At 39.9% G+C, this 26,089-nt stretch overlaps 1 protein-coding gene across 6 annotated transcripts in view; it reads left to right on the plus strand.

Moving 5' to 3' along the window:
• The first annotated feature begins 974 nt into the window (after nucleotides 1–974).
• APC (APC regulator of WNT signaling pathway) overlaps nucleotides 975–26,089 on the plus strand; it is a 91,322-nt gene continuing 66,207 nt past the window's right edge. For 2 of the 6 annotated variants that reach the window (XM_050328334.1, XM_050328340.1), the window contains exons 1-2: nucleotides 1,239–1,394; nucleotides 19,673–19,722. The gene's annotated coding sequence lies outside the window, so the exon portion shown is untranslated. Of the gene's footprint in view, nucleotides 990–1,232; nucleotides 1,395–19,672; nucleotides 19,723–22,246; nucleotides 22,263–22,707; nucleotides 22,775–26,089 lie in introns of those variants that run through there. The other 4 variants (XM_050328339.1, XM_050328336.1, XM_050328337.1 and 1 more) reach the window with 4 other exon arrangements.

The following is a 26,089-nucleotide window of genomic DNA, read 5'->3' on the forward strand; positions in this document are numbered from 1 at the left end:
AAACTGCAATTAAAAATGATATTTAAATCCCAGGAAATTCAGTACTAAAACAAGCAGTACAAACGATATCAAAACATAAAATGCACAGAGTCAGCTATTTACCAGTAGGTAGCAACTTCCCTAAGTATGTGTTTAACACTCACAAACACTTGTGGTTTGACAGCCTCCTGTGACAAACTCTAGCAGAATCTCTGTCTAGGAAGAATGAGAGAGGGTTTGGCAAGGTAATTCCTTTGATACTAATGAGGGGGCAGAACTCATCTGGGCCAAAGAAAAAAGAGAGCAGAAACCTGTAAAACAGTGCAGGTCATATCAAAGCAGTAATAACCTCTTTCAGAGGACTGAAAGAGAATTTGAAGAACACCTTGTAAAGGATGCTCAGACTGTCAGTAAAAAGGCCCTTACACGCACCAAAAGAAAGAAGGTAGTTACAAAACCAATGAGACATCTTATTAACAAAAGTCTAAACTGTGGAGGGGTGGGAGGGGGTGGCCAAGGGTGGCGAAGGCAGCACAGAGAAACTCAAAAGAGTTGTGTGTCCCAGACTGCAGTTGGGAGTGCTGGGGGTTCATGACCCCACACCTGCTGCCCACTGAGGAGCACAGCAGATCTCTATCAACGTGAAGTAACTTTATAGGAAATAAGAGCCCAAACAGGGAAGTGAAAGTAAACCCTATACAGGGTGTGTAAGCACGATGTCTGAAGTGGAAAAAGTTACCAAAAAAGCAGGTGATATTTAGCCACAAGTGACGAGGGACCTCAGGTACCACACTGCGGAACCACTGAAGAACCACCCTCACGCCTGGCAGGTGGCCACCACGACACCTCCGCCCAGTTAGGCCACGCCAGAGCCCGTCCGGAGAGAGAGAAAGCAGCGAGGCTGCCCTGGCTCCCTCGTGGAGCTGAAGCACTCACGGCAGAGCTCCCGGACAAACCCGGGTGCCCAACCCAAGCGCCCCCGGCGGGGCCGGGCCCGCCGCATCCCTCAGGTGCGCGCTCCGGGGCGGGGCGCGCCCCCGCGCGTGCGCGCGGCCGCCGCTGCAGGCCCGTGCTCGCTGCAGGCGCGCCTGCGCGCGCCGCTCTCCCGTCCCGGAAAAGATGGCGGCGGCGGGGGGACCGGCCGGGGGCGGCGAGTGAGGGACGGGGCGGGCAGGGCTGGAGCGGGACGCGGCTACCGGGCAGAGGGGAGGGGAGGGTGTGCCCCGTAGCCCGGGGTGGGGATGAGGAGCCGGGGAGCCGGGGCAGGGAGGCGGTGAGGAGGGAGCGCGGCTGCCCTGTGAGCACGGGCGCCCCTGCCCCTCCCGCCCCCTCACCGGCCCGGGAACGGGGCGCAGCTCGGCGGAGTCGGCGGAGGAGCCGCGGCGGCGCTGGCGGGGGCAGAGGAAGGCGCACAGGTGAGTGCCGGGACCAGGCTGAGCCCTCAGGGCGCTGCCCCCGCCTGGCCCGGTGCGGGTCACCCAAAGCCCGTAGTGCCGCTCTCGTTCACGAGTTTATTTATTTATTAGCGGTGGCACAAATGTGATTCGGCGTTACTTAGTGGTTTGGTTCCTCAAAACGAGCCGGCAAGCATTCTTGTGCTCGGTAGCTGAAATGCCCCTGGAGTGTGAAGGCTGCCTCTTAGGAAGAGCTGAGCCGCTGTCCTCTATGAGAAGATGGGTCTTGACCTGGAAAACTCTGAGTTTAAAAACTGTTAGACGAGTTATTAACCTCGAAACTCTGTTAGCAGGGGTTATTTCCTCTGTTACCTGCCCTCTCTGACCCCCTGTGATAAGGGGTGGATGTGTGCAGGTGTCTGTGGCTGCAGCCTCGGTTCCTGTAGTAATTTTAGTCTTCATGGCCATTCACAGCTTCAGTGATTGGATGTAAAGCGAAATAGTTCAGAGTTCTGTAAATGTCAGCTTCGTTAACTGCAGAGAAATGAAGATGCAGCTGTACTAAAGTATCTGTTTTTTCACTGTTGCCTTGCATGTGCCCTCCCCTCCGCCCCCCTGCCCCAGCTAATTATAAACAATATGATGGCTGTGACCTGAAGACAAGCCTTTTGGTAAAGCTGTCACAGAAACTTTTTCTGAAAAAAAATAAAGTAAGGTTCTGCAGAATCTGTTTTCATGTACTTGTTTTTACCAACTACTGATTGAATGAGAGGAGGTGTTTCTGTGTATCCGTGGAGAAGCATGGGTTTGAAAGCTTTTCTTCAGGAATATTGCTGACATAAGTTAAGGCTATGGCAAGGGTTAAGTGAGATTGGGTCATTAATGGCAATGCAGAGAAACGGACCTTTTTTCCTATCCAGGTGCAGTAATCTAATATTTTTAAACTGGCTTTGAAAAGAATTGTATACCAGATGGGTTCATCCAATCCTAAGCACTCAAGAAATATTAGCCTTCAAGTGAATGTCATGAGGTCATTGTTATGCTTCAGCTTCAACTTCCTTGATATGTTTTTTTTCCTTTAGTTACAAAGAAGTCTATTTATAGCATAGTTCTGTCCAATGACAAAGACCTTGGTCTCCTTGGATGCTTTAAGAGTCAAAAAAGTATTAAAAAATTTGGTAAAAGGTATATATACTTGGCTGCATAAGGGTAAAAACAAAACCAAAAATTGTGGAAATCCATGTGGTGATATAGTTACTTTTTTTTTTTTTTTTATTTCTAAGTAATACAGTAGGAAACTATTGAGCATAAGACACGTTTTACAGTCTGTCTTATTTATGCATATCTTCTATGCAATGAAATCCATGCTCAGGTGTGTATATATATATATATAATGTATATAAATTTTGGTAGCTGGGCATCTGTTGATCTGTTGCACTAAATATTCCTCAAGTAACTGACATCACAAGTACAGGGTTTTTTGCAGTGTACAATGAATACCCTCAACAGTGTGCTATGTCACTTAATGCAGAGAGTTTCTGATACTGTTTTCATTTGTATTAATGTGAAACTGGTAGCTGTTGGCTCTAACAAACACCTCCATTTTGTATTTACAGCACCTTGTGTATGCTTTTCAAAATATTTGTATGTATGTATATATATATATTTACTTTCAATAAATACTTCTAGGTTATTTCTGGAATCTTCTGCATCTAGATAACCTCTAGAGTAAGGGATTTATGTCTCCCTATGATTGTATTTAAAACTAAACAGCTTAGTTAACAATAAAGCTTCCTAAATCTTGTAATGATCAAGAAAGGAAGTTTTGATTTGGCTGACTTTATTTCAGCTGAACTCTGAAAATTCCTTCTTTGTGTACAAGTAAAATAGGTTGAGTTGTTTTTATTAGCTAACTTCTCACGTTTGTTTCAAGCAGCTCAGTAACAATAAAGAATTGTTCACACAGGTGCTGTATATGTGCTTTTAGAAATACTAGCAAGCCATTCTGAATTATTATGAGTGAGTGAAATACTGGAGAGGAGAGGATGAAGGAGTGGGACCTGTTTAGTCTGGAGAAAAGACTGAAAGACTCTTACCAATGTCTGTCAGTGTCTGCAGGGAGGGGTGAGAGGATGGACCTGGCTCTGCTCGGTGGTGCCAAGCAACAGGACAAGAGGAAACAGCAGAAACTGATGCCCAGGAAGTTCCACCTGAACATGAGGAAGAACTTCCTTACTGTGTAGGTGACTGAGCACTGGAAGAGATTGCCCAGAGAGAGTGTGGAGTTTCACTCTCCAGAGATATTCCACAACTGTCTGGATGCAATCCTGTACTGTGTGCTCTAGGGTGACCCTGTTAGGGCAGAGGGCTTGGCCTGGATGAGCCACTGTGGTCTCTTCCAACTTGACCCTTCTGTGAGTGGCAAGTGAAAGCACAGCACTGATTTTGGATAGTGTGCATCTTGTTTCTGCTTTCAAACTATGCCTTAAAAGTTGTTTCATAGGATTATACAGTAGAAGTCCATTAATTCTGTGACCATCTCTGACACAATCTGAAACTTTGGTTTCAAAAAACTTTGTTTTTTTGCTGTGCCTCATATTCTCCTTTGAGTTGTCTCAATGTCATTTGAACAGTAGGAGGCAATATCTCTTTTATGTCAAGTTGCTGTGTTTTGAAGTATGATTTTAGTAACTTGTAGGATAGGGGTGAAATAAGCAATGGTTTAATGGACTGAAGTTAAGTAACCAGCTTGGTGAACAAAACAGGCTGTTTTTGTGTTTTAATGAGAGTATCAATATTAGGAATGTTAGAAAGTTTTATCAAGATTAATTTACAATTAATAAAGTTTATTCAGTGAAATTTCCATTGAAATTTTAAAAAATGCATGAACTAAGTGTACTGAATAAATGTATGTGGACTCATCTGGAAAGAAACTGTAAGTGATATTTAAATGGATATTACAATTGTTTGCTGTTAGAGCTCATATTTTCATCATTCATTTATTACCAGTGTTAGCAAAGCAAAACCACTCTTACCTTAGAGTCATAGGTTTGACACCCTTCAGATTCACATATCCAGTTGATAATGTTTTGATATCTCACACTGTTGGATTTTTGATCCTAATCAACTTGAGTTGTGATTAAAAGTTTTACTTTGTTAAACTAGTGTTTGAATAAACTGTAATGGTGATTTCAATGGCAAGTCATGCTGTACTCTTGTAGAACATGAGTTATTGGGTGGTTGCCATTCAGTTTAGTTGAAGATTTGTGTCCAGTTGGCTCAGTTGTAGCTGGGTGATTAAGCTACAAGGCATTAAGCATTTGCTGAGTACTGCACATCTGTATTTTATGTGTGTCAGTGAAGGTTATGGGAGAGGTAGGTGGTTGCCAGAAAGGTTAAAAAGATTAATACGTGCTTAGTTTTGTTGTCTCCATATGCTGCTGTAGCAGCACCTCTGATACTGCTTGCTGGTCATGGTCACAAAGATACTACATGCTAATTTGAATTGACTGCCAAAGATTAGTTGGATTCAGGGGTATGTACATTTGTGTCTTTAATAAGAAATTATTGCTTTAGTATTAGTCATCACTAGTGGAAATAAGAAATTAAAAAAAAAAAAAAGAATGCTTTTTAAGATCAGAGAGAATTCATTTTGCCCTTATTTCCACGTGGATTTTCAGAAGATGAGAAATAAGATTCAGTAGACAAGAATATCTTCTGAATAAGTAAATATAGATGTATTATGAGAAGAAGTAGTTTGATTTTTCTATGGAAATGTTAAACTAAAACATTGAAGTATCAATAGCATTTTGGTATGTTTTTCGTAAGTGTAGTGTTATTCTTCAAGCGTGCGTTTTAACCACAAATTGATAAAATATTAGTCTCTAATGGAAAAAGAGACCTTATTCATGTAAACTTAATTTTCAAAATAAAAAGAATTGAGGATGTGGGATATAGTATAATGATGCTTTTCTTAATGCTGTGATTTTTTTGAAGAGATAAACTGTTTATTCTTACCCTCTAATAGAATTCTGGTGACATAGGAAAACACTACTTAAGGCTTAGCTTTTCACGTATAGGTTAAATTCTTTGATTGAAAACTGTGTATTCAGGAAATCAATAAAAAGCTTTCTTATTTGTGCAGTTAATGGTATGATTGTTGGTTGCTTTTCTTAGATTCTGAAAGGTACTGAGTTTCACAAAACTGAGTCTGGGAGTTAGTAGATTGGCCTTTTTTGTAGTAACTGGCATGTGGAGGGAACTGGAAGGAAACTAGGACTTCTCATTATTGTGTGACAAGAGTGCAAAGAAATCATGAAAGCATAAATTGTGTGAGTTGGCTCTCCTTTTATTAATGGAAAAAGGTTCTCAGGATCACGTGAGCTTTTTCTCTTCTTTGAAACCTCTGCTATGGAGAGCACACATTGCTGCTGTTCTTCCATTTAAAGGGCCTCAGACAAGAATCTCTTTAGAACTAAGCAATAATTTTTCTTACAGAATGCTCTTAAAAATTCCAATTTAACACATACAGAAATTTAGTTATATTACTCAAATATGCTTGCTTTGTCTCATTGTTTTTTCTACTTTAAGGTAATTGAGTCTTAAAACTCAATATATGACTTGGTTGTACTTTTCCTTGGAGTAAGATTTCTATTATTTTTACATGCTATAAATTGAAATTCGGTTGATCAATGAGAAGCATTTCCCTCCAGCCCCCTCTGGATTGTTTTGTTACAGGTTGTACTTGAGTTTGTATTTGGACTGTGGACTTCTTGTGTAGGTAATGAGGTGACTTCTAATTCAGGTCTATCACCCTGACCTCAGTGCCTGGCATTGTGTTGAATGCCATTCCAAGCCATCCTAAACCCAACTTGGGTTTAGTAAAGGCAGGTCCTGCTTGACCAGCCTGGTCTTCTATGACAAGGTGACTGGCTTGGTGGATGAGATAAAGGCTATGGGTGTTGTCTACCTGGACCTTAGTAAAGCCCTTGGCACTGTTTCCCACAGCATTCTGCTGGAGAAAGTGGCTACTCATGTCTTAGACAGGTGCAGTGTTCACTAGGTAAAAAACCTGGATATCCAGGCCCAGGGAATGGTGGTGAATAGAGTTATATCCAGCTGGGGCTGGTCACTAGCGGGGTTCCCCAGGGCTCAGTGTTGGCCAGCCCTGTTTTATATTTGTCTTTAGTGACAAGGTGATCAAGTGTTCCCTCAGTCAGTTTTCAGACACCACCAACTTGGGCAGATATGTTGATCTACCAGAGCACAGGAAGGATTTGTAGAGGATCAGGACAGCCTGGATTGGTGGGTTGGGGCCAGTGGTATGAGGTTCAATAAGATCAAGTGCTGAGTCACAACAACACTCTGCAGCACTACAGGCTGGGGGCAGAGGGGCTAAGAAGCTGCCCAGCAGAAAAGGACCTGGGGGTGCTGGTCAACAGTGGCTGAAGATAAGCCAGAGTATACCCAGATGGCCAAGAAAACCAGTGGCATCCTGGCTTGGAGCAGCAATAGTGTGGCTTACAGGACCAGGGAAGTGATTCTTCCCCTGTATGGGCTCAGTGAGGCCACACCTTGAATTGTGCTCAGTTGTGGGTTCCTTACTGCTGGAAAGACACCGTTCCTTACTGCTGAAACAAATCCAAAGAAGGGCAACAATGCTGGGGAAGGGTCTGGAGCACAAGTCCTGTGAGGAGCAGCTGAGGGAGCCGGAGGTGTTTAGCCTGGAGAAAAGGAGGCTCAGGACTGTATCACTCTCTACAATTACCTGACAAGAGATTCCAGCCAGATGGGGGTCAGTCTCTTTCGGCCAAGTAACAAGTGATGGAAAAAGAGGAAACAGTCTCAAGTTTCGTGGGGGGAGTCTTAGACGGGATATCAGGTAAAAAACCCAAAAGGGTTATCGAGCATTGGAACAGGCTGCCAAAGGAAGTGGTTGAGCATCACAAAGTGATATAAAAGTGATCTCTTTTAAATCCCTGGAGGTATTTAAAAGGCATTTAGTTGTAGCACTTAGGGGCATGGTTTAGTGATGGATTTGGCAGTGTTACTGGTGTTGATGATCTTAAAGAACTTTTCCAAACGAAACAACTCTGTGATTCTAAAAAAAGCATTTACGTGCCTGAGTAAGCATGTTGGGATAGAACTTACAGCTGTCGCTGTAGTATGCTGTGGTAGATTCCTGATCCATATTTTGGTTTGTTTCTTGATGAGTGCATTGTTTGGATTTTGGATTGTATTACTTTTTAACTCTCTTTTTTTTAGGAATATGGAAAGATAAAGAGCGTGAATAAAAATGAGATACAGACTGAGAATCTGAGTACGTAAACAACAAATGAGGTTCAAGTACTGTAACACTAACTGCGTCCCCAGAGCTTCAGAGGAAATTACCCACTAGTTTGTTTCTGTAAGAGTTTCTTTGTGCTAAAGTTCTGTGGATATCTTTGGTCACACACATTATGTTCAGGTCTATATAGCAGAACAGACTTGTATCCATGTTGCTGCTCATGTTGTCCTTGGAGAAACAGGGAATTTCAGAGTGATAGCAGCAGTGTTGCTACCTCAGAACTATTGTGAGGAATTTGTCCAACCTACTCATTATATGTAATGTCACTTTGTGTTGGAGTAATTTCCTGGAGATTCTGGTGTGTTATTGAAAACAAAAAAATATGGCATGTAGTGTGCAGAGATTTTTGTTGTGATGAGTGTTTCATGTTTTGGGACATTTTAATTAATGGTTTTTCGTAAGTATTCTTTGTAATAAATTTGTGTCCTTCTCCGCTGGGATAGAGTTATAGACTTTTTTCTAACAGGTAGCTGTTACTCACTGTGAGTATAAAGTTCTTGCTTGCGGCTGATCTCTGTTCTCAGAAATTACTGATTTTCCAAGTAGTGGAGTTTGAAAGTAATATTGCTTTTCATGATACTCCTTTTTCTCTCATAATTACAACAGGTAACTACACAAAGGAGTATGCTGCAGAGCAAGTTAAAATTGAGGTGAGTTTATAGCTGGATCTGTGTTTCAGTGCTTTTGTTTGCAGGGAGGAGCAGGAGAAGGTTTAGTTAATCCTTGCAGCATAACTCTGAAGATCAGATCTACTACACAGTCTGCTAAAAAGTGGTAGTTTGTGCTATTACAGGAGGACTCCCTATTGAAATGGCTCTTTTCACGTGTACATGGGCTCTTTGTTATGCAAGAGGATAATATTTTTTTTTTGTAGATAGTAGTACAATTTTTTATGTACAAACAGTTTATGTGCTGAACATACATTTTGGAAAGTCCTTCCATGTACTTAACATTAATGAACATTTCTTTGGGTGTGTTTGCGAGCATACGGAGGATGTGGTGGGAAAGTAATTTATCATGTTGATATCTACTTGGAGCCATTGGAATTTAGTAGCTTGGAGAGTACACTCTTCTAGTTCCTAATTTTTTTAAGTGTAATTCATTCCAGACATGGTAACAGTATTGTCCTGAAATTCAGTAACTGTAGGAAAAGTATTTTGTGAGGCTGTGGCATAAGAATCTGAGCAGATAGGTTCATGTTCTACAAGAAGTGCCATGCTGCTTGTTATCCTTGTAGATGGTCAAGCCTGCTTTTACTAGTGTGATGTAGTAACAGCTTTTATTTTGACTGAAACATTTAAATACTCAGCTATCATTGTTACATGAAACACTTAAGATAATTCTATGCTAAACATAATCTAGAGTAAAAATCGACTGACTTATCTTTGATTTAGTTTAGTGATGCAATCCATTCCTTGCCTGCTTGAACCATCTGAAAAGAGGTTGTTGGAAAGTACAACATCTTTTAACTGCAGCATGTTAATTGTGATCTCAGTCATCAACAGTTGCCTCCATTGCTTTGTATGTGTGTAACATCCATTGGAACAGGCTCAGCTTCACCAAACTGTGGAACAAGACATTTCTTTACTGAATGGAGCGCAGTAGTTTGATCAAGCAAGCTCTTGCTCATACTAAGTTTGTGTACACAGCATCTGAACAAAAATACTGAGTTCCTCAGCTGTCCCTTTTGGACACAGGTCATAGTAGTGCTGTGTTTATGGTTCTAAATTCAGATGCAAGTCTTGCAAAGAACTTCCACTTTGTCTCAAGTTGCTGACATCTTTGTGTCATCCCACTACTGCCCGTCTTGGTTTGTGTTGCTCAGATTACATATCTCTTTACCGTGGTTGTTTCCAAAACACCATCCTAATACTTGATATGCTTTAAAAATATAATGGAAAATATTTTATTATGTCACAAAGTCCTTGGGTACTCACATTGATCTTGATGGCTGGTTGTGTTGGTCTTTACTATTCAGCAAAAATTAAGCTTGTTCTTAGGACCAGAAATTTGGCATGCCTTCATTTGTGAAATTTTCATGCAATAAAAGGCTAAGTTCTAGTTCCCAAAGCATGGAAGCATTGTCAGTACTCTACTTAATGGCTTTTAAGGGTCCAAGTGGGTGATCTTTGCACTGCTCTTGCCTATTTAGTAAAAAATACCTTTCCTGTAGCTGACATAGTTCCTAGTTTGAAATTTTAGTGTTCTATAACAACCTACCTATTTCATTGAAAATGCTGGCCATCTTATCATTTTGCTGTTCACTAAAAGCTTCAAATACAGAAGTAGACACTTCATGACAAAGAGAAATCAGCTTTCATTGTGAAAGAAAAGTTTGTACTTTCAGGCCTGCACCAATGCCCTTCCAATGCCCATAAAGCCTGCCTCAAGGAAGAAGTGCCTCTTATCCACACATTTAGGAGTTCCTGGAATGAGAAATTCCCATTCGTGATGTGCAAAGCACCTAAGTAACTGTGTTTCTTCTACTGTGGTAGAAGAGATGCAGAACCCAACTCTTTTTTTGAATCCAATAATCCAATACTTCTTTTTTGTTGTGGGCATGTGTGTTTTTTTCATTGTGTTTTTTAGCATTCAGCTATGTTGGGGGGTGTACAGGTATTTGACTTAGGCATTCTTCAAAGAAAATGCTGTATATAGCTTGAATAAAGGGGTGTCTGGAGTTAAATGCTTTTCTGGTCTCACTGAGATCATTTGCAACTTCTGTATTTTCCTCTCAGAAAAACCTACATTTAAGTTCTCTACTCTTTTTAAGCTGTTTCCTACAGAACTTGCAATCCGAGGGTTCACATAAAGTCTCCTTGATTACTCTGTATTAGTCAGAAAAGACTTGGATGTGGAATGAAGTTTGGATAAAATTGTTGGTTGTCAGCAGGTGCCATACAATAAAAATAGTTGTTATATAGCACCTGCTACACACCAGGATCTAGACCAATAAAAAAAAAAAGCAAGCTGATTCCATTAGAATTTACTAACTTTTGATATCAAAAGCCTACCTGTCAGCAGTTTAGGAGTAAAAGCTTCAGTGCCAGTAATCTTGACACTACAATTGTCACCAATCACTGCTGAGAAGATCTTGTCAGCAGGCAATGCTGAGATACATGAGATTCCAAGCTTAGCAGAATCTAATGTATGACCATATTCCTTGCACATTGTTGTTTTTTTACATAAAGCTAAATTGATTTTTTTTTTTAATAAGACAATGTAACAAAATTTTTTTACAGACTTCATCAATACCAGGATTAAGGGCAACTCTGAATATTCCCTTTTATATCTATTTCTTTAATTGTTCTTGGTACCAGTTTTTCTTCTCCCTGCATTTCTGCAGAATCACTCTATTAGGATTTTGTTCCATGGTATTCAAATTGCTCAACTACAAGCCTTTCATTGTATAGGATTCTAATTTTAGCCCAGTCTAGTGGAGTGCTGACTCAAACTTGTGTAAAATTAGTGTTTCCACAAAAGGAAGAAAAGAACCCTAAAGAATTTGTTCCATTTGCTCTATCATTTTTCTACATTTTGTCTTTGTTGTTATTTCAGTGAAAACTACAGCTCTAAATTAAGAGATACAAACTGAAAAGGGGCATCTGCTACTGTGATTTTTCTTCTTTCGTTCGAAATACAGCTTATTTTTTTACATGTATTGTTATATATGTTAATGACTTCTTACAAAACCCTGTGTGCTGAATATGTCTTGCAGTAGAAATGCCAGCATAAATCTCTAAATATGATTCAGAATGAGCTCCAGAAAGGTTTAAGAACAGGACTCAGCTTAGAATCAATGAAATAGTTATAATTCAGTCAATCTTTTTTCTTTTTTTTTTCTCCTGAATGTCAAAATTCATCCAGGCTACCAGGAAGCACAAAGTATGGCTGAGTACCAGTTCATACATGTGGCTCTTATATTTTTGTCTTAGAATATCCTTGTTAGTGTAATGCGTGTACACTGTAAATCTGTGTCCTTGCATTATTAGACTGAATCCACTGTTGTGTCAATGCATGCCAGTGCAAAGTAGCCAGCATATTATGAGAATTCTTGTTAATTAATATAACACTAATGGGATGTTTGAATTGCCATGGAATTAGGTCTCTGACAAAAGGTTTAGATACCAGTCCAAGTGATGGCTTGCTAATTAAATGTCCAAATGTCATTAAGACCTTGAGAACTAGACTTGATTCATAAAGCTTTTTCCAAAAAAATGTTTCAAGTGCTGGAAGCTGAAAAGAATAAATTGAATGGAGAAAGAGAGCTTGTCTTCCTCTAAACCCAGTGGATTTGTGTATTGCTTTGTTTGCATGAAAGAGTAGTTGTCTGTACAGGACTGTCTTTACACTGTTCCAAACGACTCTCTTAATTTTAGTTGTCAGCAAGATGTCCAGGTCTTTTTTTTTAAAAGTGAAATAGTGCTTTGAATGATGTAAAGCTACTGAAGAGTCCATGTGACAGTGTAGTATTTATGCAGCAAGGAAGACCTGAAACTCGTTGTAATGACAAAGCCTGGTCATAATTCACTGTTTTCTGTTACAGAAGTCTCAAGTGGCTTAAAATGTTTTAAATTGTTTAGAAAATATTGGGAAAATATCTACCTTCAACATGTTAGTGTTACATGGCTAAGGTTTACTTTTGCTCTCTGACAATATATTAATTCTTGCCTTAGAAGTCAGCAGCTCTGAATATAGGTAGCTTTGGAAGGTACTCATTGGTTAATTTCTTAGTTAGGTGTTTACTGTTTGAAAATCTGACTACTGACTTACAGGTGATGGAGTTTTTTACAACGCCAAGTAATTGTTCATATGGACAGTTTGCCATCAAGTTCCCTGTTTGAAGAATTGTGTATTTTACTAGATTCACGTTTTTTGAAGTTTATTGCACCATTTCAGAACATTGATGGGTAGTGCTTCTCATCATTCTTGCCTCTATTCTGCATTTTCCAAGTTTTATATAATTACATTGCAGGAGTCTCTAGAAGACCTGTAAGCTTCAGAATTGCTTTGTGTTGTGCAAAATTCAAATCTGTAAAAAGACATTATTTTTGTGCTGAAGTAATTGGGGTGCTTACATCCTGTGGCGTAGAAAACTGCCAGCACTGGAACTGGGGAGTAAGGCTGACATGAGTTCCTCTACCAGAACTCACCAGCATTTACTCTTTCAGAAAAGGAAGGTGCAACACCAAAATATCATCCAGGTGTTAGAACAGAAAGCCCCTGTGACTTCAGTCACATCTACGTACTATAGCACGATCAGCTAGTGCTGTGACAAGAATATCAAATGAAGTTTCCCAGTATTAGGATGTCTGGTCCCAAAATACAGTGGGGGGAGGGTGGGGGGGAAATCAGGAAAAGCAGAAGAAAGAAGCAAGACTAGGGAACAGCTCATTTATAATCTTAAATGAGAACATTTCAATTACTGACCATTGTGCTTCTGGAGAAGGACTTTGGTTTTCTATTCATGGGACAGAAGGGATTTTGCCAATGGCATGGGATCTCTCCTATTGTTTCTTCCTTGTTAGAACAAATATTACCTACTGAGAAGATTTCTGCCTTTCTCTTGCCACCTGGGGTAATTAGCTTGCAAAATTAAGCCCTCTAATGTTGTAGGAAATGCTTAAAATTCTTGAGGTTTCAATTTACCTTAATTTACAGGCACTAAGTCTCCCTGCAAGACTACTTTGTAAGGAATTTTCTTTTGTGTAGAAACAATGTATTATGTTTGCTTGCTAGAGTTTACTCGGGACAGCTCAGTGCGGGGCAAACTTTAAGCTTGAATGGTTTGAGTTTTAACATTAAAACAATACAAATTATTGCTAGTAAGGCATTCAGTACTTGATTCAAAATATATACAGTTATAAAAGAGTAATGGATCAATAAAATGTAAATCCATGCTGAGAAGGAGCGTCTGTGTCAAATATGACTTTCTCAAAATTGCAGCTAGTTAGTGCTGGTGTTCTAGCCAACTTGCATTGGGAATCTTTGAGAATACAATCTTTTCATTTAAGATTGAAGTATTTGGGTTATGTGTTAGGAGAAAAAAGTGTTCTTCTAGTACACTTACTGATGGAAAGCTTTTCTAAATATGGTCGTGACTGTTTAAAATTTTATCTCTTCACTTGTCTGTAGGGATTGGAATCTGAGATGCAAAATAGATATCTAATCAGTAAGATGTTTTTCCTCTCTGATTGTTTTTTTTTAGTTGTATCTCTTAGCCTGAGTGTTTCAACAGAGTTGCAGCATTATATACTTTAATCATGCAATTGTATCATATGATTCTAAGGTCTTAATGCATGCAATTTAGGTATTTTGGTTGTCTTGCATAGCTGGTAGCCCGGGATCCAAGCTGGGCGAGGGAAGCTGGCACTCAAATATCTGCTCTGTATAGATCAAGGAATTCCTAGCTTCTCAGGTTTTGACAGACTTAAATGCACTTTTTCTGCTAATCACTGATGCTTTATTTGTTCTGGGCATGACTACCAGTCCTTTCTTTTTTCTCAATACTTTACTGAAGTAACTTGGGTAGTGTTAGTTTTCTGTAGTAGCTGTCTCAGATGCTGGTTTTATTACTTTGAATTTACATGTTGATTTCCAGGACGAAGAATGACCTAGAGAAAGGCCAGCTTTGTGTGACTCCTAAAAATGTGTGTGGTACTGGAAGCAGCTTGTCTAGAAATATAATGAATATTTCAAATTTGTGTCCCTTTTCTACTGAGCAGGTAGATCAAATTTCAGAAAATGTTCATGCTGTTTGAACACTGGACAGGGCTGGTTATGCTTGAATTTTTGTCCCTTACTGGCTATTCAGTAAGCTGAACCTTCATTATTAGGAGAAAATATCACAAGACATTTTAGACTTCCAAGACTTTTATAAAAACAATCTCCACTCTAATGAAAGCAAAAAAGTTTTTTCAACCTCATTAGTGCTGCTGAAATTAAGATTTTTAAAACATCATTTATTCAAAAAACGAAAAGAAAAACATAAATCATAGCACCCACTCCAGCAGCACATTTTTTGAAATGAGGCTGTGTATTTTTAACTTTAAATAAACTCACTAAGTTGCGTGCCAAAAGAGAATGGGAAAAAACTAGCATGCCACCAATACACTATTGTGTGACTTGTGTGACAATTCCTAAGGGAAAGAGACCCAAGTGATCCAATGATGCAGTTTTATGGTGAATAAATAAGCTGAAGAGAGTAAGAATGCCTCCAAAACAAAAACTAACCCAAAAATCTGACATGAATCATTATTTGTAGTGATTAATATGGCAGTGAGGGGGAAAACTGCATGCTGGCCAGGTGTCTTGGAGGGTTGTGCTCCCTGGGAGTACAAGTCCATTCTTGTCCTGGTTTTCAGCTTGGATGGAGTTAATGTTCTTCCTTCTTCAGGAGTGCTGCCTCCCACAGCAGCTCATCTCTACATGCACAGAAATTAATTAGTGCTGAAGTTCTGTATTGGTTGCAAGAAAAGAGCTGCAGGACTTTCTTAATCTTATCAAGCAATCACATAAATCTGAGTGGTGGGAGACTTGAGTATAATCATTGCAACACATTGTAAGTGTGCACACATTGCAGTCAGTTTAGGAAATTCATTTCCAGTTTGTCTGATCTGCGCTGATGAATCTCTTTAAACTTGTGACACTTGAAAATATTTTCAATACACAGTGATAAAAAACAGACCACTTTTTTCTAAACCATCTGACTTGTACTTCTTTAACCATATAGACTAAATCTTCCTTGACAAAAAGAGCAATTTTTTTGTGGTCCTTCTTCAAATTCCTGAGTAATTACTGTTATGTACTGTAATGTGGAATTTTTTGATATTTCTGAGGATGATGTATGTATCCTCAGATTCCTTGCCAACACTTTATCTTGTAAAAGACAGTTTTTCTAGATTGATTTGCTACAGTTGTCCTATTGTAGCTAAGAGCCTCTGAGGCTGGGCCTTAATTTAAGTGTTCAAAAGATTATAATTATGGTGAGAGAACTCACAGCTATGACTTAGCAAGACCTTTTTGTTTCTAGACCTTGTCACAGCCTCTCTTAATGCAGTGGACTTTAAGAATCTTGCCTCTAGCTGGAATTTCTTTAATCCTACCAGACTTGGAGAATGGTGATGGTTAACATGCATTTTTTTGTAAAAGGCCTTTGCTTTCAGGATTCCAGGAAAATTAACCTTCTGTCCTTTTCAATATTATTGGCAAAAATATGTTGATGACCTTTAGCTAAATAGATTTTTAACTGATTTATTACTACTAAAATGTCAGAATGCTTACAAGAAATCAGTCCTTGCATTAAGAACATCTGGTTCAAACCAAACAAAGGGAGGATCGAAAAGAAGATTGTGAAGAAAAAGGTAAATATTCCACTGATAGAGCTTCCATTTGTCAGAGTGCTGTGGAATTCTGGGATGCTCCTGAGTTCACTATAAAGCTTATATAACCATGCTCAGTTTCTTCTACTGCATCTGACCCGGGGTCTCTGAGACACTGATGGACCTGCAGCCCAGGGTGAAAAAGGTACATCAGAGCCAAGACTAAAGGAGATATTCTAAGATGTGCTTTGTTTACAAAAGATAGCTCTAGTGGAGACCAGGCAGATCCAGAGCCTGGCACTCCCCAAGAAACATTGGAAGATATAACATTTTTTTAATCTTTCTCTAAACATGTAATATTTTTCTGTTCTGTGGCCCAAATGGGGAAAAAGAGCAGTATATTTTTAGTGACCAAAGTCTTCTAGGAAGAGCTTTTCCTCTGAAAAAAAAAAATCACCAGAGAATCCCTGAGCTATGCTAACCAAAGGCTTTTACATGGAAGATGTTCAGCCTTCAATAAGGTTAATAGATTACTGAAACAGAATTGCAGGTGCATTAAAAGGTGCAATTGCAGATTTTCAAAATTGCAGAAAAAACCTTTATTTTGCTGGAGGTTTGAAATGAGTGGGTAGGCACATGCCAACACAACCCCATCAGTGGGTTAAACTAAACTACACTTGAAAGTCAGCTCTTCATCTGGTCATTGAACTCACTTTCTGCATGTTACAGACAAATGATAAGTTTTATAGCTCACATCTTTAAAATTCTTTCCAAATTCCTGTAAAAGTCCACCAGCCATTTCGCAGATTGAATAAGCGCCGTCCATTTCTATTTTCTGCCTTTTTAGCTTGCTTATCTTCTTTGTATGTTTTTGCAACACAGCTTTTTGGATGGGATTGTTTTTCCATTTAAAACCTAGAAAACAGTGTGAAAATTAAAGCACAATGTTAATATTGTGTAAGATGAAGATATCTATAGTTATTGGGGGGAAAAAAGAGCTCGTTAGGATATGTATTGAACTTTTCTGTTGCCTTTCACCTGAGGTACTGCACAACATTGCTTTGACTTGCTACCTCCTGAGGTCCTACAGGTGGCCCAGATTAAGTAACAACTTGGTTGATATTTGAACAGAAATATTTCTGATGAAGACCTGTAAACCAAAATAAAGTTCATTAGAAATGAGGCCTAACAAATGGCACACATTGCAACAGTTTTAAAAGGATATGGAAAAGAAAGTTAAATGAAAGGAAGGTTGAAAATATAATACACAGCTAGCTACAAGGGAAAGAAAACACTGAAGTAAGAAGTGGAAATTACAGTATACAGACACAGTAAACTACCTAACAAGTCTGAGAGAGCTACAGCAGAGGAAATGAACTGATACAGTGCCAGAATACTGTTATGTTCTTAATTAGAGGATGAGGAAACCATGGGTAATGTGAAACAAAGTTGTGTCAGGTGGGCCTTATTATATGGCTGAGATAGAAGAATGGATGGTGAAGTTTACTGGATTAATGGTTTTCTATACAAACTCTCTTCAGTATTGCTTTACTGTTTTTAGAAAATGTGGTACAGGGTGGGCTGTGACTCCATACTAAAGCAAGCAGAAGTGAGGAGAGAAGCAGTATTTCTCCTTCATTTCTTTAATATAAAGCAAGAAAGCTGCATGCAGATAGAAAAACTTAGTGAGAAAGAAGAAATTACGAGTAGGAGATGCCCCAGAGAGCAGAATACTTCTGGACAAAACTAAGGAATTGGCAAATAGTAGAGCGCATTAAATAGTAAAGGATTTAAAGAGCAAGTGATGTATTTCTCTACCACTGACATAATTATGAAATAACTAAACAGCATGAATTTTTCTGCTTTTCTCATTTAGCTTATGTTACATGACTGTGGGGTAGTTAATTGACTCTTGTGAAAGACAGATCTTGTCACTGCTTGTGGAAAAAAGGTGGAATTTTAGTACATTAATATATAATAGAAAATCTTAAAAGAACAATGTTCTCAGTACAGAAAAATCCTGTTTATTTTTGTAGGACTAGTGTATGTGTTCTGGATGATACACTGGGAACAATACAGTGCTTTTCTTCGTTCTTTTTTCATCTGCATGAGAAAGGTGATCCTTCAGGTTCTTGATCATCAGGAAACCTTTTTCTGATGATCTTTCTAATGCTTACAGCTGAAAGTTCCCATAGTTGGGGAAATAATACGCAGTGTTTCTGAGAGAATTCTGATGAAGGCAGTAGGGCTGTAGCTCTTCATGGTCAAAACACTGATGCTAATGCTGATGGGAGCAAGTTGTGAGCATTCCAAAGTGTGTATATACAACTTTTATCTGATCCTGGTCACATGGCAAGGGCAAGGCTCAGAGGGCACATAGTCCTTGTGTGGTAGTGAGAGAAGTGAAAGTACTGTCACAATACTGAAGGAAATAAGAAGCAAGAACATGTTCAGCTTCACTGATTTTTTTTTTTTTTCCCCAAATAAAGGTGAAAGGCACAAGACAATCTTTGGTTATAGCAGGTGCAAAAATACGTCATCAAGTCCCGTGTTGAGATGAAACTTTTATCTATGTAAAACAGATGTGAGATGCTTTCAGTTTATTTTGTTGATGAAATCTGTTTGTACCATCTTTCAAAAAATGTATCCTGATATAAGTCAATGTGTAAAACTTGTATTAGTAAGTTCTGAAGGCAAGATCTTGGCAACACTTTTTCACATTTGCGAGTAATACCAACCATACTGCCTGGCACCAGGGAGAGATTTTAGCTCATTACCCAACCGTTCCCTGCCCAGAATCTCTGAGGTGAATAACACTGTGCACATTCAATGACTTATAATGAAATATCAATCACTTAAAATACATAAAATCATGGAAAGATCCTAGGGAGGAGGCTATTGCTGCAGAGGGTGAGATTGTAAAGGCTGAGAGAACTGTCCCATTTATGATCCAGTTATCTAAAACCAGAAAATCTCTTGCATCTTCTGTTGTTTTGATTTTTATGAAGGAAATAGGTATTTTGGGGAATGTACTTTGTTTTCTAACATGTGGATCTTAACCTGCTCAGAGGTTCTATTTAGCACTACTAAGTAGTGGGGGGAAACAGTTATGACAATTTAATTTGGTCTCAAACTGGATTTTTATAAATGCTGTAGGAAGTTGGGGAACAATGCATAGATTGCATCAAATATTTTATACAAATATTGCCAATTCCATTTCTGGACTCAAATATCCATTTGAATGTTTGAAAATGCTGCGCTAGGTAGACTACATGGATCTTGTCCAAAATAATAGAAGTAGTTATGTTTTTGAATATTGAAACTGAACTGATATTTTTCAATACTAAAATTTTCTGTCCCTGGGATTTGATAGCTTACATAGGGTTCATGCAAAGATTTGATTCTTCTAATAGACTTTAAAGGGTGGTTTTATACAATATGTTGCAGGTATTGCTAAGTCTGTCTTGGTAATCTTTCAAAGAATAAAAAGCCATCTTGGTGTTTCTACCAGAGAGAAAATAATTAACCAAAAATAAACTTAGTCTAAAGAAGACAATTTCTTTCTGTACTTTCTTTTTTCCTGAAAGTCTAACTTTTTTTTTTTTTCCCTAATACTGTTTCTTCGGCATCAGTTCTGTTGGGAGAATCCATTACTGCACATAGGAAGCAGTTTTGAAAGAAGGTAAGAGTACGTGGCACAATATCACTCACCTGTTTGGGACAATAGCACTCACCTGTTTGTATATCAATGCTGTAACACCACTGGAAGATACAATATGAGAAGGGTCATCTTATTACAAATAATATGCTGTTTGTTAAACTGGATTTCACTTAATAGTGGATTTTGCTTTAGAGGCAAGTGCTCGTGACACAGACCATAGGCTGCCATTTTTATGAAATCTTAACAGAATGGGGCATTACTGTGAGTGAGGAAGGGAAAGCTTTTTCCCCTCCCACCCAGCTGTTCATCTTGGCAGAAATCATTAGAGAATTTTTGCTTCTACTTGTTCTGGAAATAAATATGGGAGCTCAGGCTATAGAGCAGTGAATTTAACATCAGTTAAAGTGCTCATCAGCACTGAATTTGCTCAGACTTGCAGGTTGTGACAAACAGACTTGGAAAGGATTAACCATTACCAGGACTAGAAGAATCTTTTCACATAGTGAAAACTACAGTTAGTTTTTGAGAATTGCAGAAAATGCGTTTGATGTGTGTAAATGAATGAAGTACATTATGTAGCCTTCCATGTTTAATACTCCTGTTTGGAGTTCTAGAAAATAAATAGTATTTCTTAAAGCTTAGGATTTTAATTTTAGGTGTGGGATTTAGCTCTAGTGAATAGGATTTCAGTTTCTCTGACATTTTCTTTGGCCTTGGTTCTGGTGTTGTCTCTGTGCTCTCAAGGTGTTCACTCCAGTCTGTTGCACTTGCCACTTCTGAACATGATTTAAAACTATTAGTGAAGCAACCTGATTGCTACATAATCCACAACTCGTAACAACTTGCCAACTGATAACATAGGTGTTGAGCTATGTCTGTACTTATTTGATTTTACACTTATGCTGATGTAAATAGTTTTAGGATGGAGAGAGCTTCATAGTAACAACAGGGAGCATTTTAGTTTGCATTTCCAAGGGGTGGAACAGTCAAGTGTATCAGTAAGATACCAAGCGAGTTGGCTTTAGGTCTGAGGCCTAGGTAGGTTCTAAACTTTAAACTTGGTAAGAGGAGTGTGATAATTTGTTACACCTGAGGGAGGATGAACTTGGTCTCTATGAAATGGAATCAAGTGGATAATAAACCACCATAAACCATAAGGATGGCAACAATTCCTGTAATTGATAGAAGCTTTGTGGCAAAAAAGTCGTATAGCCTGAAACTGTTCCACTTTACTTTGGTTTAGGATGTTTTACCACAGCAGCTGAAGCGACAGCAGCTCTGTAGTTTGCCATCCTGGTGAAGTCAAAGAGCATTTTGTGTGATACTGTGCTGAAGGTAGCAGATGTCATGTCACATATCTCCTAAATAGTGAAGATGTTTGGTGAAAGGTTATCTGGCAAAGAGCATCTTTCCTGAGAGTGGATTGTGGCCTTCTGTGACTGAAAAAAAGGACTTATGAGGAAACAGCTGAAATGAAAATGGCAGCATATAAGTAATCTGTGGTGCAATTGCTCCCATGCAGGCATCAGCCTGTAGTGCCTCTAAATTCGTCTGGTCCGAACCACAAGGTATCACGAGTCTGCTTGTTTCATGCAAATCAAATAAATGATTATAGGAAGAATGGAATTTCCTCAGGCGTGTAAGGATATATGTTTTTAATGAGCCATCTATCCTTATGTCCGCTTGTATCAGGATATAACTCAATAATTTTTGCCATGCTGCAGGGAAGGGCATTCCTTTGCTCTGGATGAGGAACCATTGCACCTTTTCAGATCTTCTGTCATGGACTGTTCTGTTGGCATCCATTGTGCTGCTTGTAGATTTATTCTTGAATTATTCTATAGTATTAAAATTATTTAATATTGTGCTGTTTCTATTAAGCTTTTACATTAGACCTGGATTCTTTTTAAACTTCCCCATAGCACCAGTTATATAGATAACTTTTTTTTTTTTTTAGTGATAAAACAGACTTCAAACTCAAACAGCTGAAATATGGTTTAATTTCTGCTGTCTCCTGTATTTCAATAATGTGCTTCTGTAGTGTTTTAAGTCATCTTCATGAATACTTTGTTACACCCTTGCCCTTGGAGGGAGATCAGTTCTGGGAGGAAATTATAAAACAGTGTCATGAATTGATTTTATTCATTTGTCTTTCAGATTTTTTTCCAGCTGGTACCTATTGTTCTAATGTGGGATAGCTTAAATGTACACGTTTGATCTGTTATTAATCTATCAAGTAGCAAGATCAATTTTATACCTGAAAAGCATAGGAAAACAGGTTTTTTTTTACTGAACTACACAGATAAGTCTGAGTTGTCCTTGAAGGATATGCCAATTGAGACACTGCTTATTAAAAACGCAACAGTAAGCGTATCCTTACTGTTGACTTTTTAACAAGCAGTGAAAAACTAGGTGAACTGGAGTAGCTTGAAATCGAGCACACACAGAACTGTCGTTTTTACACAGGAGCGTTTTCCCTTTTTGTAAGCACAGGAGGTGTCAGCGTGACACGGCGTTTAGTCCTTGAGCGCTTTGCGGAGGGCGGATCAATGACAGGCCGGGTGAGTGACAGGCAGTGGGGGCGCCCGAGCCGGTTTCCCGCAGGGCGGGTTCGGTGTCTCTGCGCTCGGATGCGGAACCGGGGGGCTGGGCCGGGCCGGGCCGGGTTGGGGTTAGGCTGGGCCGGGCCAGGTTAGGGCTAGGCCGGGCCGGGCCGGGTTAGGGTTAGGCCGGGCCGGGCCGGGCCGGGTGAGGCCGGGCCGGGCCGGGTTAGGGTTAGGCTGGGCCGGGCCGGGCCGGGTTAGGCTGGGCCGGGCCGGGCCGGGTTAGGGTTAGGCTGGGCCGGGCCGGGCCGGGTTAGGGTTAGGCTGGGCCGGGCCGGGTGAGGCCGGGCCGGGCGGGGCGGGGCGGGGCGGGGGCAGGCGCTGCCGCCATTGGCTGGGGTGCGCGCGGCCGCACGTGACCGGCGGGGCCGCGCCGTGCGCGCGGCGCTGGCGCAGCCGGTGGCGCGGGCGGGGCCGGGCCGGGCGCGGGCGCCGCGCGGGGATGGAGGAGCCGCGGCCGCGGCCATGGGGTGAGTGCGGCGGCGCGGCGGTAACGCGGCTCCAGAAAAACAAACGACAAAAAAAAGGGGTGCGAGAAAGGGCTGCGACGCCGTGGGAGCGCCGAAGCCGGGGAGCCGGGCGGGCGGGACCGAGCGCGGCGCTGCAGCCGGAGGCACAAAGCCCCGCGGGGGCCGGCGGGGAGCGGGAGGAGGAAGAAGGAGGAGAGCGGGGCTCGGCGTCGGGGTCTGGGGCGGGAGGTGCCCCCGGGGGACGCTGGCCGGCGGTGGCAGCGTCCCGGCTTTGTTCGGTGCTGCAGCGCGGGGGCCGCGGGTGGGCGGGCGGGCGGCAGCGCCCGCGGATCCGCTGACTTCGCGCGGGTTGGTTTAACATCACAAAGGGGCGGCGGGGTCCGCGGCTCGGCCTCAGTGCTGTGAGAAATCTTGATACATTATGTATGAAGCTGTGGGTCCTTTCTTCCCCTTTGTCAGATACGCAGCTTTTATTCTAGTAATTAGGTCATTGCCGGCAGAACGCTCCTTGCGTTTAGCAAAAAAAAAAAAAGTGTGGCGATTTTTGGAGGAACGCATGTCGTGCCAGATTATTTCATCCTGTTCGTTGTTTAGGTCAAAGATATGAAATTCTTCCTGTTGACTCACATGGAGGACCTTGTCCGTGGCTGTAAGGGGCATTTTTCGTTTGATAGGATTTTCTTCACGGGAGCAGTGGGGCCCGGTTTTGGCTTGATTTGGAGAATCATACCCTGAAAAATGCCTTTTAAAGGCGTAGCAAGAAACACACAACTTCTTGGTTTGCGAAGAAGGACTTTCAATAAATTTCGGTGAATAGCACAATATAGATCTATTTCTGTTTTTAAATATTTCTTCCACCCTTTGCTGTTTGTTCTGTGGAAAAATGCTCCTTAATGTTTTTTCTACTCGTTTCTTACTGTTTAGTTCTGTGTTTTTTCTGTTATCTAATACAAGTAATAAATTTATGAATGTTTTGTCAAAATTACATTTCTTTGAAAATACATGTAAGCATATGTACTGAAAGCCATTTCCTGGAAACAGACTCTTCTGTTTTTAAGGAGCCTGGAAGTAACTGGTAAAACACTCCTTTTGCCCTCTCAGTTCTATTAAATACAGTGATGCACAAAAAAAAGATTTGATGAAGACAAGTCTGTGTTTGAATTTCTGATTTAAGTGTCCCCTCAAAACATTTTCTATGTATGCCATTATTTTTAGAATCATAGATCTCCTGTTTATCAGTGAGAGAGGCTTTGGATGATACTAAATTTTAAAAACATCATTCAAGAACTTTCCATTTCAAATAACTGGTTTCAAAAGGTAAATTGGTGATACGAGATGTTTTTCGTTGGACGTTTTGAATGTTTGTTACAGTTGCTAAAATGTTGGAACAGACAGGAGATATGGAGGTGTTTTTCTAAAGGGAAAGAAGGTGACAAAAGCACAGTCGTGATTATGATGATTGTTACTGTGATGCTTCTTCCTGTATCTTTTGAAGTCTGAAAAGAGAAGGAGTCTCAACATTGTTCTGTGTAACCAGTGGAACAGTTTCTGCAGGAAACTGTAGTCACACTCTTGAAATGGTAACTTAAATAAAAGATCGTTTCAAAATATAATGCTTTAAATTATTTATGAGTGCAGACTTTCCTAAACATCATGTCTTCTACAAAATACTCAGTTATGATGAATGTTCTAATAGATATTGTCATAGTACACTGTTGTTATGTCAGCATGGAATAATGCAGCATAAATTGGAAATGCATATGGCTAAAATTGGTTCTTTTGGTCTCTAAATTCTTATGTTGGATTTCAATATACATCTCAATATATTTGGTAAAATGTTTATTTTGATGATCTATGATTAATTCTTTTGTCATCAGTGTAATGAAATCCTGTTTAAAACAGACTATGCTGCTGATGATATCCTGTGCCAGTAAGTTATTATCAGTGAAGACCAAGTCTACACTAATGGTTTTCCAAAATTCATGCAGGACCTGTGTGATCAGATGCTGGTACATTTCCTGCAAGACAGATGGTCTTCTGACCCCTAAAAGTGCTGAAGAGAACCCTGAAGATGACCCTGATAGGTCACCGAAGATAGGGAAATACCTCATTATTATGAAATAATATTTTTATTTTTATAATTAAAGCTGACTTACTTTATGTAAATGATTTTGAGTTTGATTTGTGTTTTCAGTTAAAATAGGAAAATAAAGACCTGCATCAGATTTTTTAATAGCTTAAACTTTCTAGAATTGAGTCCTTAGAAGATTATGAGAAATATGACAGTAAACAGGAGCAAGTCATGTGCACTGAGGGCATACACAATTAGCCATGAATAACAAAGATGATCATCTTGAAGGATGAGTGTTCAGGCTTGTGAATCATCCCCGATCCAATATAAGTTCTGATTCAAATGATGTCTGGAGTGGTTTGTGTTCAATATAGTATTTGAATGCAAATCATATTTCGAATTTTCACAGTTGTATTCTGAATACAGCATGACTAACCAACTAAGGAACGTCCCAGCCCAGAATTACAAAGGAAGAAGTGGGAATTTTCTTGACAATGTAATGAAAGCTGAACTTGACAGTTCATAGCCTGAAATATATGCCTTCTTGATTTTTACAGTTTTTTTGTATTAATGGGAATGGTTTTTCTTATCATAAGCATTCTTTAGTAAAATTCTAAATGTGAGATTATTTCTCTTCTCACACGAATACACACTTGACCTCTATCATACTTGACCTGTAAAGAGGCACACAAGAGCTCAGACCATGATCTTCTCATTCCTTCTCCTCCAGGTCTTTTAAGGAATGTAGAGAACATGGATCACTTAGGATGAACAGATGATACTTCTGTTCATGGTTGGTGAGTACAGGGCAAGTACTGAACTTATGGAAGCATCCCAGAATATAATGATGGCTTGAAGGCTCTTGCCAAGTTATAAATTAATTCATGACAGAAAAAAACCAACCAAACCCAAAACCCAAACAAAAACAAACCAACAAAACCCCACAAACAAACAAGAAACACTCTCTACCCAATCCCCATTCAAAAGGATTTAGGAAGATCAGGTATAGTAACACTTCAGTGTTTTAGTCTGCTGTCCACAAAGGTGACCTTTATGCGTAAGTGAATAGAAAAACTAAGAAGAAAATCGTCTTGATGCAGCTGAGGTTTAGAGAAAATTGTGTGATTTCCTTTTAAAGGGGCTTACCCTTTCACATATTGCATTAGGATAAGGGACAATAGGAACGGCTCTTCATCTGGCCCCAGGAATTCACAGTGCACCTAATCTAGGGATTGTAATTTGGT

This window comes from Myiozetetes cayanensis, unplaced genomic scaffold (assembly GCF_022539395.1).
Source record: "Myiozetetes cayanensis isolate MyiCay16 unplaced genomic scaffold, myiCay2020 scf4, whole genome shotgun sequence".
Lineage (NCBI taxonomy): Eukaryota > Metazoa > Chordata > Aves > Passeriformes > Tyrannidae > Myiozetetes > Myiozetetes cayanensis.